Source organism: Anomalospiza imberbis, chromosome 4, assembly GCF_031753505.1.
Source record: "Anomalospiza imberbis isolate Cuckoo-Finch-1a 21T00152 chromosome 4, ASM3175350v1, whole genome shotgun sequence".
In the NCBI taxonomy this organism is placed as follows: domain Eukaryota; kingdom Metazoa; phylum Chordata; class Aves; order Passeriformes; family Viduidae; genus Anomalospiza; species Anomalospiza imberbis.
The window spans coordinates 72,818,777-72,839,248 of NC_089684.1; the positions used below are offsets into that span (position 1 = coordinate 72,818,777).

Consider the following 20,472-nt stretch of genomic DNA (forward strand, 5'->3'; position numbering starts at 1 on the left):
TCCATGATCTGTGCTCCTGTGTTCTGTATTCCTCTGTTCCTGTGTTCTGTGCTCCTGTGTTCTGTCTGTTCCTGTGTTTCTGTGCTCCTGTGTGTGTTCCTCTGTTCAGTTCCTGTGTTCTGTGCTCCTGTGACCGAGCACTGTGGTCACAGAGGGATCTCTGTCACACACTGGCCTGAAATGTCACCCCCGCTGTGGGACAGAGGGGTGAGAGGCCGGGTCATGTCTGGCATTAAAAGGAGTGTTTGTGCCACACTCCATGCAGTGCCTTGGGTTGCAGGCACCCAAACAATCCTTCCCTTCATTCCCAGGCTGAGCCATATTTTCAGAAAGACAAGCAGCATTAACTTCCTCCATCTGACTCTTCCCCTCTTTTTAAAAGTTTTGACACACCCCCTACTTGCTCAGCTGAAGGGAGGGAGGGTGGGATTCAATTCCAGATCAAGAACTGCATTGCAGAGACAAAAGAATCCTCAGGTCCTCTCTTCCTGCACCACCAGCAGAGACCACAGACACCTTGGGCTTTGCCTTTCCTTGTCCTGGGGTGCAGGGACCTCCCAGGAGTTCCCTGTCCCACTCCACGAGTGGCAGCAGCAGGCACAGGAGCGACCCAGAGCCACGAGTTGTTTCCGTGCCTGGAAGGAGCAGCTCACCACAGAGCTGGCCTCTGGGCAGGGGACAGGGGGCTCTGGGGTGTTCACCACTCTCTGTGCCAGGGGCTGTCCCTGCCAGGGGCTGTCCCTGCCAGGCCTGGCCCTCTGGGCAGGGGACAGGGGGCTCTGGGGTGTTCACCCCCCAGTGCCAGGCTGTTATTGTCCATGGGAAGTGGGAGATGTGTGCTGTCCCCTGACACTGCACTCCAGCTGTTCCATCACAGTATCCATCCTCAGCTCTCCTTAGGGCACTCCCGTGCCTTGTCCCACCAGGTCTGCCCAGAACACATCTGGGATGTGCATCTCTTGCTGCTGGATGCCAGGCGGGCCAGAAGGGATCGGCTCAGCTGGTGGCACGTGCAGTCTCCCTGGCTCGGGCTGGGGCAGCCCAAACCTCATTGCCCATGAGGCTGAAGAGAAGTTCAGATCCCTGAAAATGTCACCAGCACCTGGCACAGGCGGGATTGCAGTCACAGGAGCTCTGATCGGGACAAGGATCAGAGTTTCAGGGCAGGGAGACATCCCTCCTCTTATGCTGTCCTGTCCCAGCTCAACCAGAGGCTGGGACGCGCAGGGAAAATGGGAATGACTGGTCCTGGACCCCGTGCCCTTTGGGGACAACAGCCTTGAACCTCGGAGCCTTTAAAGGAGGAGGCAGCTGCTTCCTCAGCTCCGGAGCTGGGATTTCCCAAAGGGCTTGACCTCCAAAACCCCGCTCCCCTTGGCTCCAAAAAGGGAGGAGGGAAAAGGGAATGAACGCTGTAAGAACTCCACGGTGTTTGGGTTCTTGACATCCCTTCTGCTCCCGTGCTGTGCCCCAAGGCTGCGTCCAGCCGAACCCTCAGGATTCCACCTGCAGAGACATCAGACGGTGTCAACGCTTCCACCCGTGCCTCAGGAAAGGCACTTTATCCTTGCTGCGAGATAAAAGGCCACCGGCAGCAATTTGCAGACAATACCCTCGTTAAGCACAATAGGCCAAACAAGTCTAATTAGCAGCGGGGAGTTCAAAGGCTTTTTACTGCCACCACACTCTCCAGTCAGTGTGGTCGGAGTGATGAGAGCCCCGTGTGCTTCCTGAGAGCTCTTCCCATCAAATCTCAACAGAACAAATCTTTTCTGCAGTCTTGAATAATAAGAAATGGATTTGCAATTTTCTTCAAAGGTTTGGGGACTGAAAAGTTTCTTTCTGAGGATGAAGGGATGATACTCTTGAGCATCCAACAGTCTCCAGGTATTGGGAAGAAGGAAGATGTTCTTTTTTTGTCTCCCAGCTATCCAACCATGGACTGGAAATATTTTATGGTGCTGTTAAACCAGTAGCCAAGCTGATGGGGCAGCTGGCCCGCTGCTGCTGTGATCTGCTGGTTCACTGCTGTCCCAACGAAGGGTTCACACACATCCGTCCCCCCAGTCCACGGATATTTCATGGAGACATCCATCCATGCCTCAGAGATTACTAATCCAAGACACTGAGCCCCACCAACTACAAGTTTGTGGAATTTGGATTTCCAAACTGAGGAAAGATAGCTTTAGACACCTAAAATGAGCCCCTAGATTTTCAGAAACTCTCTTTTGAACATTGATAAATTAGGAAGGAGATTTTGGCAGTGAACACGAGTTTATTTTCCCCAGGACCACATCCTGTAGGAATGTGGGAATCCCAGGGACAGTGCACAGCTGGGAGAGCTCAGTGTGACTACAGAGCTGGGGAAGGGTCTAGAACCCCAGGAGGGGCTGAGGGAGCTGGGAAGGGGCTCAGCCTGGAGCAAAGGAGACTCAGGGGGGACCTTGTGGCTCTGCACAGCTCCTGCCAGGAGGGGACAGCCGGGGGGGTCGGGCTGTGCTCCAGGGAACAGGGACAGGAGGAGAGGGAACGGCCTCAGGCTGGGCCAGGGGAGCCCCAGGGTGGGCATCAGCAGGATTTCCTACGGAAAGGGGTCGAATGGGCACTGGCAGGGGCTGCCCAGGGAGGTTTGGAGTCCCCATCCCTGGAGGTGTCCCAGGAACACCTGGATGTGGCACTCGGTGCTCTGGGCTGCTTCACAAGGTAAGGATCAGTCACAGGTTGGACTCAATGACCTTGGAGGTCTTTTCCAACCCCAGTGACTCCCTGATTCTGTGATTAACCTAGAGATGCACTGCATGGGAGTGAGCCAGCAGAGTGGCCACAGCTGGAGGTTACAGGGCCAGTTCTTGGTGGGATGGGCCAGTCCCTGTGTGCCATTTGGACCTTGCTGGCAGCAGAGAGCAGAGCAGGGAGATCAGCAGGATCAGTCACCCTTTCCTTCATTGCTTACATTATTTACTTCACTGTTTTCTCTCCTCCTGGCAGCTGATTTGTCAGAGCAAGTGAAGCAGCTCAAAAAGCATTGTGGCAGTGGCAGGAATATTACAGCAATTAGAAGGAGCCATAAACAGTTCCCTCCGAATGAAGCTGCTCATTGAAGCTGACAGGCTGCCTTTGCTGCTGCTCCCAGCCCAGACACAAAGCAGCCTTTTCCCTTTCCCAAGCACCACTTTTTTCCTTCGTTCATCCCCACCAAGTCCTGTGCACTCGGATCAGTCCTTCCTCAGACTGAAAGGGACCTTTCTCCTCCGTGGGCAGAGCTAACACTGATGGAGTGTGTCAGAGCCCGCCTGGAATGCAGACACACACCAACACACTGCTGTCCTGGCTCTGCTCCAGCTGTCAGCTGGAATGGGGAAGTGGAACAGCTTCATCTCCCCGAAGAGCACTTTGCTCTCTGGCAGCCTCTGGTCCCAGCTCTCACCACGTTCTGTCACAGCTGAGACGGCCACGATACCCAGAGTATCACCAGACAATACCAGAAAGCTTCAACCCATGCAGAGCAACATCATTTCCACTTCAGAAAGCTTCAGGAATGAGCAGGGAGGTCATTCCGCCCCTGCACTGGGCACTGCTGAGGGCACACCTCGAGGGCTGTGCCCAGTGCTGTGCCCTCAGTTTGGGAAGGACTTTGAGATGTTTGAGCTCATCCAGAGGGGACAACGAGGCTGGAGAGGGGCTGGGAACACAAACCCTGTGAGGAACGGCTGGGGGAGCTGGGGGTGCTCAGCCTGGAGAGAAGGAGACTCGGGGGTGACCTCAGCACTCTCCAGAGCTCCTGAAAGGTGGCTGTGGGCAGCTGGGGCTGGGCTCTGTCTCCAGGAACTGACAGAACCAGAGGGCACAGCCTCGAGCTGCACCAAGGGAAATAGAGGCTGGGAATTAGGAAAAAGTTATTTACAGAAAGGTGATAAAGTTCTGGAATGGCTGCCTGGGGAGGTGGAGGAGTCCCCATCCCTGGGTGTGTTTAACAAAGCCTGGATGTGGCACTGGGTGCCAGGGTTGAGTTCAGGTGCTGGGGCTGGGCTGGACTCGATGATCCTGAAGGTCTCTTCCAGCCCAGTGATTCTGTGAAGTATCTGCCCCTCCTGTTCTCCAGCCCAGCCTTCCATCACCTCCCGTTCCCGCCCTGCCCTGTGTGCCCTCTGTGCCCTGTGAGGTTGCCCAGCACACCTGGGCACTCCGTGTGCCATCGCTGTCAGTGCTGCTCACCTGCTCCTCACAGCTGCACCACTGGGGATGGGGCTGGGCCAGCCCCGCTGCCAATCACCACAAACTGTGTGCCTGCCAAACCGCGTGTCTGCAGCGTTCCGTGGTCCTTGGGACACGACGGATCAGGTACCCGGGGGTGCTGCTGCCCAGCCCTGGCAGCAGGAGGGGAGGAGCAGGGACAGAGGAACGGCTGTAAGGCTTGTCTGGAGCTCACTCCTATCACCAGAGGACACAAGGAAAAACGTTGCACTCAGCTTTGGTCACGATTAAGAGACTAATTTATTTCCTCTGACTACAATAATTTCTAGTTCTCCAAAGGTGCCAGTGGATTGGAGGGTGAACGTGCCACCTCTCCAACAACACTGGACAAACTGCCAGTCCATTAAATTTCCCCGCCTCTATGAAGGAATGCAAAACAATAGGTTGTTTACAGAAAGTGTGTGAGAAAGTTTGCTACAAGAATGTAAACTCAGAAGGCTTTAGAAAACCTTAAAAAATCAGGGCGACACACTCCTGTGAGCTTGGGCCAGAGAAAAGGGAGAGGATGTGCCACCAGGGCAGGACAACTGCCAGAAATTACTCCAGGGCACATTGAGTGAGGCAGAAACCTGTCAGGTTTCTCCACAGTGCCAGGGGAAGGTCTCTACCCCTTCCCAGGGCTCCCTTCCATCTCTGTATTGACTAAGGGCTGGAATCTCACACCAGCTCAGAAATTAGGACCCAAGGGATCTTCTAGACCACCTCTCCTGCCATGAAATAGAATCAACTCTTCCCATCCCAGTGCAATCACTGCATCAACCTTGTCACCCTCATCACTCCAACACCCTTGGGCCCTTCCAGGCAGTGTGTCTGGAGGAGAGAGGACGGGAGAGGGAGAGAGGATGGGAGAGGGAGAGGGAGAGGGAGAGGGAGAGGGAGAGGGAGAGGGAGAGGGAGAGGGAGAGGGAGAGGGAGAGGAGAGTTTTAGGTGCCCTTTTGGAGAAGGGAGAGATGAGTGGGACTTGGAGAGGAATGGTGGAGGATCTTACACTGAATGTGAGGAGAAGCAGCACCCAGGCAATGTGTGCTGGCAGCTGGGAGCAGCAGCAGCAGCCCAGGGACACCCGGGGGCACAGGGCCCTGGCTGGGCTCAGTTCCCTCTGCCTCTGCTCCTGAAGGAAGCTTTTCCCTGGACACAGCTCAGGTCCCTCTGCTCCTGAAGGAAGCTTTTCCCTGGACACAGCTCAGGTCCCTCTGCTCCTGAAGGAAGCTTTTCCCTGGACACAGCTCAGGTCCCTCTGCTCCTGAAGGAAGCTTTTCCCTGGACACAGCTCAGGTCCCTCTGCTCCTGAAGGAAGCTTTTCCCTGGACACAGCTCAGGTCCCTCTGCTCCTGAAGGAAGCTTTTCCCTGGACACAGCTCAGGTCCCTCTGCTCCTGAAGGAAGCTCTGTCCCTGGACACAGCTCAGGTCCCTCTGCTCCTGAAGGAAGCTCTGTCCCTGGACACAGCTCACGTCCCTCTGCTCCTGAAGGAAGCTCTGTCCCTGGACACAGCTCAGGTCCCTCTGCTCCTGAAGGAAGCTCTGTCCCTGGACACAGCTCAGCTCCCTCTGCTCCTGAAGGAAGCTCTGTCCCTGGACACAGCTCAGCTCCCTCTGCTCCTGAAGGAAGCTCTGTCCCTGGACACAGCTTGGGCAGAGCCCCAGCAGCGGCAGGTGTGTGGGTGGGGACGGCAGGAGCGGGGAGGACACACCTGAGGGTGGGAGGCCGTGCTGCCGGTGTGTGAACAAGGGTGAAGGGGTGATTTATCACTGTCTGCGAGGACCTGCTCGGGAACACGAATCTGAAGTGAGAGCTCTTCAGATTGTGGTGCAGAGGGATAAGGAGATCAGCTGGCTGGGAGCTGCAGTCAGGCTCTGAATTTTCAGAGGCAGGAGAACAAAAGGAGTGGAGGAAGGGCAACCCTGGGGGACAAATGCTCCAAGCCTCCACTGCCAGTGCTTACAGACCCCCTCTTCAGAAACTGAGGGATCCTGCACCCATTCTGAAGTGTCAAGGCTCCTTTCAGCAGAAAAGAATGGAGAATTCCTTCCCCTCCCCAGGAAAAGACCAACACTGGCTTTCTCCTGCAAACTGGGTCAAAAGCATTGCCACTCCAAATTTTTCTTCATCCTAGTAATTCCCAGAAACCCAGATATGCCAGTGTTTGGCTTCGGGAATTTCAGTCCACTTCAATTCCCAAATGAAGATGCTTTATCTGGAGCTCATTGCCATGTTTCCCAGCCTTCTGCTGGAAGCCACGTCCTCTGATGATCTGTGTTTGGTCATTGGACACATTCCTGAGGATGCTGCTTTGCCCACTGCCCTCTCTGGGCTCTTGACCTTGCTCCTGAACTGCACCACAGCACAATCAGCCCTTGATTCTCACAGAGCATCACATAGCTCAGGCAGGAAAGAAAAGTCTTTTGCGTTTTGGGAGACAAAATCCTTCAGCAAAGTCAGCTCACAATGCACCTTAAAGTCTGGAGATCCCACTTGGCTCCTGCCATGTGCACAGGAAAGAAAAATGTCGCTTGAGACAGAAATCACCATGAAGTCACTTCTTCATATCACAAATGCAATGAAGACCAGGCACAAAAGGAGACATTTCATTCTCGTGCCACATAAATCTAAAGGTTTTCTGCAGCACACTGAAATGGGGTGAAAATGCCCTCCTGAGCCCCTGTGTGACTGCAAGGTCCAAGGCTGGTTTCAAGAATGATCCGCTCAACACAGACCAGGTGATTCTTCCACTGTGGGAACGGTGGGAAGCAGTTGTAGAACATCAGTTTTATTTGGTGGATGAAATAAAAAAGCAGCAGCTCTGTTTAGCTCTGACCTCTGGGTCTGTGTGTGGGTGTTTTGGGGAGCCCTGTCCCAAAACAGCTGGACAGGTCACATCTGTCCTCACTAGAGGCATGACCAGGAGCTTGCAGCAGGTGAAGGTTGTTCCATCCCACTGTTCAGTGCTGCACGTCCCAAGGTTTTGGCTACCAGGCATTCAGATGGGCAATGACGTGTTCATCCAAGCACAAGATGGAAAGCTCCTGGGCAGCTGAATGCCACCAGGCAGCCAGAGCAAGGGCTGAGTATGAGAAACATCTGGGCTGAGATGGGAATTCCCCATGCTGCAGTTGTTCCCTGGACTATTTTAGGATGGTTTCTCCGTGAAATGGAAATGCAATCTCTTCCAGCACCCCAGATGGAGTTGGGGCTCTTCACCCCACAGGGATGGAATAAAGCAGTTTTTACTTAGGCTCAAATCATCCAAAGGAAAAATTTGTTTTTCATGGCCTGATCCTGGCTTCTACCATGGCAGTGAAAAAGCTTCGGGTGATTTCAGTGGGAGAAGAAGAATCTCGCTGCCTGCAGGCAGCAGTCCCAAAGGATTTCCTTGCACACAACCTCCTTTGGTCACGGCAAACTCCGTGGCAGTGTCCAGGACCCCAGAGAGAAGGGCTGTGCTGCCAGCCTGGCCGCTGCTTCTTCATAGCGGTGCCTGTAGAGCCAAGAGCGGCTGCTGCTGTGGCTGCAAGCAGCTGTGCTTCTGTCCAGCGTGGAGGCACAGCCTGGGGACACCTGGCCAGTCCCACCACACATCTCCGCAGGGAGGAAGATGGTTTTGTGCCCGGGGAGACAGCCCCTGGCCTGATGACGATGTTTGAGAGACCCCTGTGCGCTCTGCAACGTGGCTGTGCCAGGCAGCAGTGGGGCTGAGGCCATGTCCTGCTGTGGCCTTGGAGTCCAGTTCCCACCACGTGGCAGTGTCTGTCTCACCAGTGACAGTGTCCCTGTCACCAGTGACGGTGTCCCTCTCTCCATGTGACAGTGTCCCTGTCACCAGAGACAGTGTCCCTTTCTCCATGTGACAGTGTCCCTCTCTCCAGTGACAGTGTGCCTCTCTCCAGTGACAGTGTGCCTCTCTCCAGTGACAATGTGCCTCTCACCAGTGACAGTGTCCCTTTCTCCATGTGACAGTGTCCCTTTCTCCAGTGACAGTGTCCCTCTCTCCATGTGACAGTGTGCCTCTCACCAGTGACAGTGTCCCTCTCTCCATGTGACAGTGTCCCTTTCTCCATGTGACAGTGTCCCTCTCTCCATGTGACAGTGTGCCTCTCACCAGTAACGGTGTCCCTTTCTCCATGTGACAGTGTCCCTCTCTCCATGTGACAGTGTCCCTTTCTCCATGTGACAGTGTCCCTCTCTCCATGTGACAGTGTCCCTCTCTCCATGTGACAGTGTCCCTCTCTCCATGTGACAGTGTGCCTCTCACCAGTAACGGTGTCCCTTTCTCCAGTGACAGTGTCCCTCTCTCCATGTGACAGTGTCCCTCTCTCCATGTGACAGTGTCCCTTTCTCCAGTGACAGTGTCCCTTTCTCCATGTGACAGTGTCCCTTTCTCCATGTGACAGTGTCCCTCTCTCCATGTGACAGTGTCCCTTTCTCCAGTGACAGTGTCCCTCTCTCCATGTGACAGTGTCCCTTTCTCCATGTGACAGTGTCCCTCTCTCCATGTGACAGTGTCCCTCTCTCCAGTGACAGTGTCCCTCTCTCCATGTGACAGTGTGCCTCTCACCAGTGACAGTGTGCCTCTCTCCAGTGACAGTGTCCCTCTCTCCAGTGACAGTGTCCCTTTCTCCATGTGACAGTGTCCCTCTCTCCAGTGACAGTGTGCCTCTCTCCAGTAACAGTGTCCCTCTCAGCACTGGCCTCGTTCTTTGCTCCGAGGACGGGAATGGCCACGTTCCCACCACCTTTCCCTCTCTCCTGCAAGGAAAACCAACTCCCAGGTGACTTTTCTGCTGTGGCTCGGGATGGGCCACAAGGACCCGCTGCAGTTCGTGCTGAAGCCGAGGTGCTGGATCTGCAGATGCCCAGGGAATGCTGATCCCAGGCCATTGCAGGCCACAGCACAGCTCTGGTGTCTCAGCACCCCCTTCCCAAACCGGCCTGCCTGGGAGCACAACTGGAGAGGAACAGGGACCTTCTGTGCTGCAGCAGCCACCCAAGGAGCCCAGGGAGGGACGTCTGTGTCCTCTGTGTGTCCTTCTGTGTCCTCTGTGAGTGCCCAAGGCCAGGACACTCCAGCCCCAGGAGCTCCCTGCTCCAGCTGCTGCTCCAGCTGCTCCATGCTCCCATGGAACACCAGCAGAGCGCTGAGCCCAGCAGGGGCAGTGAGTGCAGAGCCCTCCTCGTGCTCCTCAGCTGTACCGTGGAGTCAGGCACCTGCTGTGCCTCTCCATTGCGGGACACTGCGAGTGCCAGCTCCAGCTCCACAGAAATGCCACCCCGGATCCCACCAGAGCCCCAGCACGGAGGGTATTGGCTCCCTTCCTGCAGTGCACATGGTCCAGGGACCTCTCCGAGTGAGCCTCAGCAGCTCCTGGCCTTTAGCAGGGCAGAAGATGGGGAGACAATCCAGCTGGGAGAAGGATTTATGGCCAGACAATGAGGATTTTTCATGGTGTGACATTTTATTGTGCACTGATGTGTTGTCATGAGTCCCATGAGTCACCACGAAGGCTGATCCCGACTTCCCAATCCTCAGCTCCTCTTTTGTCTACTGGGTTTGCCTCTACAAGGGATTTTAGCACTAATGGAATTAAAGTCTTTTGCTTCTGAATGAATTCATGCTTCTGGCTCATGCCAGAACATGAGGCCGGCAGGGGAGAGGGGAAGCAGAAGCACCCATGGGGCTGTGAGAAGGGTCAAGGAATTGGAGGCAACATTTTCCGTGGTAACAAGCTCTGTATTTGCCCTTTTGGAGTTAAATTTGTGAACTCCAGGCGACTCTGACCATCAAGTGCAGTCTACAGCCCAGGGGAGTTCTGTGCTGAAGGATCCCTTTCCTACAGATGAAACATTAAAAAGTGTCTTCATCGTGGAAGGCACCAGATGGACAAGTTACACATTCAAGGGCCCTTTGTGGCTTTTGCCCAGAGCAGCTGTGGCACCCTGGATCCCTGGCAGTGCCCAAGGCCAGGTTGGACTTGGGGCTTGGAGCAGCCTGGGACAGTGGGAGGGGTCCCTGCCCATGGTTATCTCTAAGGTCCCTTCCAGCCCAGACATCCTGTGATTTTGTGACTGTGTTTGTCCACTGCCTGCTTTGGCACGGGATCTGGAGCTCAGAGAAAGCCCTGTGTGGGTGGCAGGCGATGAAGCAGCTTGGCAGCTGTGGTCCCAGGGAAGAAAGCCCAGAGTGTTATGGATTCACTTTAGGGTTTGATACACAGTGGGGGAAAAAAACCTGAGTTTTTTCTATCACGCTGTTCAGTGCTGCATGCCCCAGATTTTTGGCTACCAAGCATTCATTTCTGGTGGAAAAGTATGAAGTTCTTAGAGAGGATATTCCTGCTCCAGGCTCAGGTTGGAAACAAGGTGATAGACCCTGGGACCCTGAAGGACCCAGCAGGGGCTGGGAACAAGAGAGGAAAGTTCCTCCTTTCCTGCAGCTCCAGCCCTCAGTGTGAGCACCACCATTCTTAGCTGCTTGACACCAGTGCATCTTCATTAACCAGCAAAGGGCTGCGGGCTCCCTTTGCCTGAGCATTTCACCTGCACAGGAGGACTCTGGGCCCGGCTGGGGGCAGATCATCCATCCGTGGGAGCAGCCATGTGGAAGGAGGTTTAGACACGGAGCAATCAGGCAATTGTTTTGTAGGAAAGTCTGTGCCAAAGATGTCAGTGTTGACATTGTGTTTATCCTAATCCACAACAGCTCCAGAACTGTGATCCAGGAGCCAGGCAGGACCCAGGCCTTCAGAGAGCACGGAGGGGCTGCTGGGATTCCGTACAGATGTTTTATAACAGGTGTGCATTGACCTGCAACTTGAAAAACAAAAAAAGGCAAGCAGATTAACAGCTCTGTTTTAAACAGGAGCTCTGTTTGTAACTGGCCCCGGGGGGTAATACACAATTATGCACAGAAATGCTGCTTACAGCCAGCAGAAAATGACTACAGATGCATGAAGAGTGAGATTAATTCAGCACTAAACAATTTACCACCAACACATGTAGTGCTGTCTTCTGAAATGATCCTCTAGGAACAGGCTGTGACCAAAAGCTGCAACCCAGCTGGGCAGGCATGGAAGCTGTGTGTCCCCTGTCCAGGACAGGACAGGGCCTTTTCCAGGCGCCAGGAGCAGCCTGCGGAGCTGTGCCACCGTTGTGGGCCCTGCCCTGTGTGCTGGGACACTGCCAGCTGAGAGGGCTGCATTTCCAGAGCAGCAGCCACGCAGGGCAGGCTGAGCGTTTCAGAACAAAATTCCAGGTGTTTTCAGTTCACACACCGGGACTCGGCCTCTGGAGCCCCATTGCCAGCACCCCGCGCCTGGTGGCAATTGCTGAGTGCTCATTCTGCTGCTACTGCCACCCTGGGGAGGGTTTCAGTCAGGGAATCAGAGAATCACGGAGTGGTGTGGACTGGAAGGGACTTAAAGCTCATCTGCTTTCAACCCCCTGCCATGGGACACCTTCCACAAGGCCGGGCTGCTCGAGAGCCCAAGGAAAAAAGAAGAAGAAGAATGAGGAATAGGAGGAGCAGGAGGAAACTCAAAATTGATCTGTCCCTCTCCTCCTTGGCTTTCAGCCATTTCAGTTCTTTCCAGGTGCTTTTCCCCTCTGAAGTGGAGGGGAGCACGCTCCCTCCTCACCCTCGTAGGAAGGTTAAGCTCCCCCTCTGTGTCCTCTGCCCATGGCCTCTGTGCTGAACTCGGAGGGAGCTGGAGGAGACAGGCCAGGAGGGCTCCACCAGCACCACCCTCAAGTGGAGAGACCTCAGAGTCAGTCCCAGCTCTGTGTCCAAGCGTTTTGGGCACTGCTGGAATGCTGGAGACACCTCCAGCCCTGGCTGAGCACTCTGGGGTCACTCAGGGACACAGCCCCGTCCTCTCCTGCATCAGCCTGACAGAGCCCACAGCTCTCCTTGTTCTGGTGCTGGAGGAAAGTTGTCAGCTCTGCTCATTCTGCACAGGCACGTCTGGCACTTGCCTGTGGTGTACATGGGGTGTAAATGGGGAAAAGGGGGACAGGACATGCGAGGCTGGGCTTGCAATGGACTGCAGCCATCCCAGATTGGTGGCACAAGGAGCAGCAGCTTGTCAGGGCTGTCCTTGGAGCACAGCAAAGTCCCCCAGTCCCTGAGAACCTTCCTGAGGTCTCCTCAGGTGGCAGCTGCTGTCTGTCACCAGCTACAGGAGTCTGTGGCTGCGGCTGGGCTGGAGGAGCCTTTGGTGTGGCTGCTCCTGCACCAGTTCATCCCAGTTCCTTCCCCCACCCTGATCCCCGGCCCCAAAAAAGAAAAGCGCTCAGGAGGACACTGCAAAAAGTTCCAACTGCCCTGTGAGGCTGCAAACAAGCCCCAGGTGCCAGGGAAGGTGCCTCAGTGTGCCCAGGAGGTCTGTGCAGCTGCCCTGGCTCTCTGTCACACCCGGGCCACGCTCACGGCCTGAGCCCTCCTCGCTGAGCCCCTGCCTGGAGCAGCTGGAATTTATGAACAAGATGATAAAGAAGGGAAAAAGAGTCTTGTCAAGGCTCTCTGTGTGTGTTGTAAATTGTCCATATATCAAAGATATTGCCTACATTCAGCATTTAATGCTATCGGTAAAAATATAATGTGAGAGGCCGAGAAAGAAGTTGCTCACAGGGAAGGATGAATATTCGGTGTGAAATATTAAGCCTGTAAAAGAGGCATTTCTCTTTTTGGCTGGAGTGCTGGTATTTCTTCCTATTTAATTTACATAAATCAATGATGAAAAAAAAAAGTAATAACAGGACTCAGATTCTGTAGCTGCAGGGAACCTGGGGAACCTGGAGAAGGAGTTTGGGGATTATAGACACGCTCCAAAGAAAGCAGCATGGAGCAACTGATTTCTCTAAACTTTTCTAGTTTGCTTTGCTCAGAGAAGTTAGCTCCTGTTTTCTACATCCCAGGGGTGAGATCATGCCAGGAAAAACTAATAAAATTGTCATTGCAAACTCTCTGTTTGTTGGTTCATTGGTTTGATTTTTCACAAAATTTTGTCTTTTAAAATGGTGACTCAACCATTTCTGGCTAGTAGAAAAAACAAAAAAACCAAAAATAGCAGAAGATGGAAATACTCTGCGGACACTGAAAATCTCCCTGGAAAGCCACCAGAAGGGACCAGTGACATCTTACCCTGGCCTCAGAAGGAGAGGGGAGACCTGAAGGGTCAGTGCAGAGATCAGGCTGGAGGTCAGGGCCCTGCGCCCTGCACCTGTCCTAACACCTCCCACGCTGAGCCCTCCTGGCCCACGGCTGGGGCTGTGTGGGATTGAGCCCAGGCTTTCCCTGCGGCTGCTCTGCCCCCGGGGAGCTGGCACAGGCAGGGCAGGGGAGTGGATCACAGGGAGCTGTGGGTGCTGTGCTGCATTCCTGCTCCTGGCTTGCAGCTCCAGTGCAGCGCTGCAAAATGAGAGGGTTTGGCCAAGACCCCCGAATTCAGCAAAGCACCGTGTGCAGGGGGGTAGAAATGGGCTGGAAATGTATTCTTCTAAGTGACATGGGGAAAAAAAACCCCAACATGTACTTTTTTTCCTTCTGCCTTCCTTTGTTCCCCCCCTGCCCTGAAGAAGCTGTTGATTATAATTTCAGTGCAGTTGGAGATGCAAAGCTTAATGGAGCGGGCCTTTCTATTTTTGTCCTCTGTGCATTGTCAGATGAAATAACATGGATTATATTTTGTTATTGATGCACTGAATATTCTTGATATTTAAATCCAACAGTGTAGCAGGCTGAGATTCTGTGCTGGGATCAGAGAGGTTTGAGGTTTGCTTGTTTCTATTATTTATTTTGTGGGGAGATCGAGATTCTGCCTTGTGGTTTTGTGGGTTTTGTTTTACTTTTTTTAACAAGGGGAAGTTAAATAATACGTTGGAATGGCAGGGGTTGGAACTAGGTGATCTCCAAGGTTGCTCTCAACCCAGACCATTCTGTGATTCCATGAATTCTGCCTTCCTTCCCCAAAGCAAGCACCATCCTGATCCTTTCTTTGTCCTACTGGAAACAGCTGCTACCAACGTTGTGCTTGTTAAAGTCTAAACCTCCAGTGGAAATTCTTCATGGTTACTTTTCCTATTTTTCCTTGTGGCCTGATGTTTTCAGTGTGAGGTTCCTCCTGGCCCCACGGAGGTGTCCAAAGGAATTTCATTCCAAAATCTGCTGTTCTCCGTTCTTTGGCCCAGAAGTGCCCCTGAGGCCAGGCTGAGATCTCTCAGAATTTCTGCTTTCAGAACCAGCACAGCAGACCCCGCCTCACCCAGGGAGCCCCAGATGGACTGAGAACAGGTGGAACAATGGGCTAAGAAAAGGCATGGAGTGTCCAGGGGCAGTTGCAAAGGACCCCAAATCTAAACCCCCAGTGTAAGGATGTTCTCCAGATTAATGGGATTTCAAACAGAGCTCAGCTCACAGAACAGGGCACAAGGGAGGCCTGTGCTGGGGTGAATTCAGTTGCCAGAGTGTCCCTGACTTGTTTTCCACATTTCTTTGTGTTCATTTGGAATGCATTCAACACCAGGAGTGCCCTGCAGCTGCAGGGAGATGATCCCTCTTTTTCTGGATAATTGCTGTTCACTCTGGATATTGTAGCTGAAAGACAGAGGCAAGGTGAATTCAGAGCCCCAGAGATTTCAAACTGATGGAGAAGAGTTAAAATTCCCTAAGAATCCCATCTATCAGTATGTGTTCACTAAGGGTGGGATCCTTCAGCTGTCATCTCTTATCTTGCCCCAAAGATTCATTTCTAATCCCAAATTTGGAACTGTGAGGTAGAAATATTTCAGGTTCCAAGAGCAGCCAGCCAGTGTAGTTCAGGCTGGTAATTGCAGGATGTCCTGTAGGAGGAGGAGAAAGAAGGACGGATTGCGTGCACGAGAGATGGCTCCTGGTTTGATTTAGGAGCTGGTAAACTCCTGACCTAGCGGACATTGAGGGGGCTGGAACTGGATGATCCCTAAGGTCCCTTCCAACCCAAACCATTCTATGATTCTCTGGCTCTGTGACTCTGTGTGTGACTCTGTGATTCTGTGATTCCTTGGAATGAGGAGGATTCAGCTAGGAAAACTGGGACTAGCCGAGCTGTTCTTCGGGAATTTGAAGAACAAAGGCAGAAGTGGGGCAATAAGACAGGGCAGGGCGTTAGAGCAGGGGGCAGGACGTGTGAGTGCAGAGATCTGATGGCCTCTGACAGCAGCATGGCAGAGCCAGGGAACAGCTGGGAAATGAAGAGATTCTTGTGTGCTGATGCAAAGAGAGAAGAGCTCAAGGTCCTGAGGAGCCCTTGAAGCCGAAATAGCATCCAGACAAGGCCCCACTCAAGGCTCTGCACTGGCGGGGTTGAGTGAATCTAGAGCAGCCCTGGCAGCTTTATCCTGCCCACACGTCAAACGCTGCCGTGAGGAAACTGTGGCCTCCCCGCCAGCCTGGTGCCACGCTTCCCTGTGGAACACTGAGCACTCACAGCCCCGACGGGCTTTTTTAATTCAAATTAAGCTGCGCTCCTTCTTGTCCCTCTCTCAGTGGACAAGACAACAGCTGATCCCAGTCCCTTTCGAACAACCTTTCCCTCGTCAGAAGAAGTTGCCATGCCAACCTTTCCTTCTGTTGCCAAGCAGAGGATGGAGGGGCAGCCCCGCTCCCAGCCCAGCCCCAGGCTCGGGGCCCCAGAGGAGCCACCTCCTCCACATGGAAATGGGCTCAGAGCTCCCAGCCTGCACAGGTGTGACTCACCTGGCCCAGGTGAGGGAGACCACCCAAGGCAATGCCCCATGCCTGTGCCTGAGCTCTTCACTCTGCCCTTTCCTGCCACAGCCACGGCTGGGACCAAGTTATTGTGGGGCCTTTTCCACATGGGAGGCTCAAGCAGAAGGGAGAGGTTGACTCCGAGGAACTGGAGGAACTCTGACCTTGAAATCACGTGCCAAACCCTTGGGATCTGTGGGAGGTTTCTGCTGGGCTCAGGTGAACCAGGGGAAGGGATCGGGTGTGGTCCAGGATTCAGACCATACACCCAGCAATGAGGAAGACCCTATTTGTTGCTGGGGACAGAAGAAATGAATTGGCCTTTTAAACAGAGCAAAGAGAAGGTGGAGCAGGCTCAGAGATGGGGAAGAATCTGTCTCATACAGCTTCCCCAGGAGCAGCTCGTTCAGGGGAGAAACAGAATCACAGGGTCACAGAAGGGGTTGGGTTGGAAGGGACCTTAAAACCCACCCAGCTGCAGCCCCTGCCGTGGGCAGGGACACCTCCCAGTGCCCCAGGCTGCCTGGAGCCCCATCCAGCCACAACATTTGGAGGCTGTCCTGGGGGGTGAGGCCAGTGTCGGTGTGTCATTCGGACAAGGTTAAAGCTTCTCCAGGGGGATGCAGGAAATTGCCCAACGGATGTGCAGCCATGTCAGCTCTGAGGGTGGGGCTGTGACTGTGTCAGCACTGGAAATCCTGGTGTCATTTTCCACAGCTGTGACCTGTCCCACTTTGTGTCCCTGTTCCTCCACCTGGCCAATCTCAGCCCCCTTCTGCAGTGGACTCAGTCACTGTCTCACCGTCCCTTGAGTACTGATTGTCACCAAAGGTGGCCAAGGGAAAAAAGACCCCAAGAAGATGAAGAATTAATCCCTGTGCATTCACTGCGCAGGATGGGGAGGCCCTGGCACAGGGTGCCCAGAGCAGCTGTGGCTGCCCCTGGATCCCTGGCAGTGCCCCAGGCCAGGTTGGACATTGGGGCTGGGAGCAGCCTGGGACGGTGGGAGGTGTCCCTGCCCTGGCAGGGGTGGCACTGGGTGGGATTTAAAATTCCTTCTAAACCATTCTAAACCTAAACCATTCTAGGATTCTGTGATATATAAGAAATCTGCATTTGAACAGATCTGGCAGGAGAACTGGGACAGAATGCCACGTGAAATCCATCTTCCTTTTGCCTTGCCTTTCTAGCCAGTGCCGGCGCCAGCGCCAGCGCCAGCACCAGTACCAGCACCAGTACCAGCACCAGTACCAGTACCAGTACCAGCACCAGCACCTGTACCAGTACCAGCACGAGGCAATCAGGGCTGGTGTCTGGGTGCAGCTGAGGCGAGGATGTTACAGCATGTTTGGTCATTAGCTTCCAATGAGACCACGTGTCGAGGGAGAGGCTGCTGCAGCTCGAGGAGGGGATGATTTACAGAGCAGAGGAGAACAAACCTTGTAAGGAACAAAGCTGGGAGATGAAGCTCCATGCTCCACCTGGATTGCTACCTACCCGTGTGTGTGCTCAGAGCTCATATTTAGTGCTTCTGGTGGCACATTGACAGACGGCTTCGTGAAAACAAATGTTAATGTTAATTAAGCTGGAAAACTTCCCAGATTTTGAGAATGAGAGTGTTTGCTTGGATAATAATTCAGATAGCCTGTGCCCTGCTCAGCACTCCCACTGGGAAATGCGATCACTCAGAAACAAGGGATCAAAGAACTGGAGCAGCTCATCTAGATCCCAGATCTCCTTCCCAGGATGGAGAGGTGCTGCTCCTTGCAGCATCTTTCCCAGCCCTTTGAGCACCCCACGTTTCCCTGACCCAGGTGATCAGCCATCCCTCCCTTTCCTGGTGAGAATATGCTGTGCTAGCAGAGCTACAGCTCCTGACATGCCTCCTAAATTCTGCTTTATTTAATTTCACCCCAGTGCTTCCAGATGATGATAATTAACCTCTCTTACTGCAGAGGACAGCAAATAGTGAGAGCTCGGAGGTATGAGTGAGGATGGGCATGGCTTCTTTTGCATACAGTCAGATCTCACTGCTTAATCGAAATAATTGTGGTTGTGTTGGCTTTAGCTGGTCTTCACTGACTTGCAGCAGCTGATGATCTGGCCCAGTGATTTTAAATTCCCTTCTACATATTTTTAATTCAAACCATGGTCACCGGTGCCAGCCCGAGCCTTGTGGATTCCAGAGAAGGGCTGTGGGCTAAAGAGACGCTCCAGCTCTTATTCCAGGCATGGGAACATTTAGGTATTTATTTATTTGTTGCTGAAAGGACCGGGGGGAAAACATGATAATTAGGAAATGAGGAGATGCACACAAATAGAAACCCCTGGTAGCACTTCAATCTTTGCAGGAGGCCACGTGATGGCTCAACACGTTCCTATTTTCTGCTTCAGTGAGATGACACTCACATCGTGGATGCAGGCAGCTCCAGGTCCCAGCTGGCAGCTCGGCTCCCCCTCTGTGCTGGGTTCAGCCTCCTGGGGTGAGCAGGGCTGGAACAGGACTCCGAGGGGCCGTGGGGCTCCCAGGGGCTCTCCCGAGAGTGCCGGGAAGCACACCACGTGTCCTCTGACTGCCACTTGCTTGGACACCTCCTCCAAACTCTGCCAGCAGGGCAGGAACAGTTTTCCATTTCCACCTTTGCCCTTCACGACCTTCACATCCCCACCCTGGTGTAGCAGCCCTCGGAGCCTCAGCCCCTGGGGCAGAGCTGTGCTCACACCCGTGCAGAATTTATGTCCTGGGAAAGGTGCCATTGGGTGTCCTTCCATCAAAGCCATCTCGTCGAGGGAAAATCCTCTGGGCTGTCCCCCAAGCCCCAGGAATGACAAAGGCCACGCTGGATGAAGTGGGCCAGACCACTCAATGCAGCTTGTCAGGTTGTTTTTTATCAGTGAATCAGAGAATGGTTTGGGTTGGAAAGGTCCTTAAATCCCACCCAGTGGCACCCCTGCCATGGCAGGGACACTTCCCACTGTCCCAGGCTGCTCCAGCCCCAGTGTCCAGCCTGGCCTTGGGCACTGCCAGGGATCCAGGGGCAGCCACAGCTGCTCTGGGCACCCTGTGCCAGGGCCTCACACCCTCCAAGGGAACAATTCCTGCCCAATATCTCCTCTAAAGCTTCTCTCTGTCACTCTGAAGCAATTCCCGCCTGTCCTGTCCCCTTGCCCAAGGTGTCTCTCTGGTAGCTCCTCCTCAGGCACTGAAAGGCTGCAGTAAGATCACCCCAAGCTTCTCTTCCCGAGGCTGAGCAATGCAGTTCCCTCAGCTGAGATGTCCCCGCTCTGGCCAGGCTCTTGGATGTGACACACAGAGGTCAGAGAGGGTGGCTGGGAGGGGAGCACCTGAGCCCAGTCCTGACACCTCAGAGTTCCAGGGAACAGCCAAACCCTGGAGCACGGTGCTGTTGGTGTGCTTCCAGGCTCCGAGGACCGCTGACCATTCCACGTGACCTCCGATTTGTTACTGCATTTAGCTGGCTAGCAACAGACTGAAAGGCTGAAATCAAAAGTGACTCTTTGAGGAAGAAATTCAGTCCTGATTTGAAATCCTTCAGCAGCAGAGAGATGCAGCACTTTCCATGGCACTGCCTTCACCTGGCCCATCACTCTGTTAAAATTATTTCTATTTGAATATGACAGGATTCCACTTCCAGTCATAAATATTCCTTTCTCCACAAGATTAAAGACTACTTTGCTAACCACAATTCTCTCCCTATGAAAGTACTTACACACTTTAATCAAATTAGTCACCTCTCCATCTTCTTTTTTTTTTTTTTTTCTTTTATAAACTTTCTTTTATAAGCATACTGGATGTGAAAGTCTCAGTGCAAGGCACTTTCTCCAGATCTCCAGTAGTTTTTCTTACACATTTTTTTTTGGACTCTCTTCTGATCCTTCCCCAAATTCCTTTTTAAAGCTGACAGCAGCCAACTGGCTGGTGCATCATCTCAGTCCCAGTGGTGTCTCATTGAAGCAGATGTTTCTCCTTTCCTAATTTCAGCTCCCTCCTCATTTTCTCTGGGGTCTCTGTCGATGTGTTTGCTGCAGCCCCTCGGTGGAATTTCTGGTGCTCTGCTTGCTTGCCAAGACCCCTTAACCCTATTCCCTAACACAGACTGCATTCTTTAAATCTCCACGGGTACCTTTGAAATTGTCTGTGTAAAATCCTTCCTGTCCCTGTCATGGCCAGTAATAGATTTACTCACAGAACAAGATCTTGTTGAGCCACGTGGGGTTTCCTACATTCCTGTGCAGACTCCCCCTCAGCCAACATTGTAAGTGCATTAAAATGACCTAATAATTTTTAAACAAACTCATTCCCAGTATTTTCTTAATATCGTCCTTGGTAATTATTCCCAATCATATTTATGAAATACAAATAAATCTTATTTTAATTTTAAAACTGGGAGAGGAAGGTGAGAACATACTGAGGCTGGAGAACAGGTTATTACTTTCTTCTCCTCCACCACCAAAGA

The 20,472-nt window shown here is 53.2% G+C and overlaps 1 long non-coding RNA gene across 1 annotated transcript in view; it reads left to right on the forward strand.

Annotated features, from left to right (window-relative positions):
• The window catches only part of LOC137473298 (uncharacterized), a 179,070-nt gene extending 163,107 nt beyond the window's left edge, over nt 1-15,963 (forward strand). Inside the window, exon 4 of the long non-coding RNA XR_010998679.1 lies at nt 15,954-15,963. This is a non-coding gene — a long non-coding RNA (uncharacterized lncRNA). The remainder of the gene's footprint in view (nt 1-15,953) is intronic.
• The last annotated feature ends 4,509 nt before the right edge of the window (nt 15,964-20,472 follow it).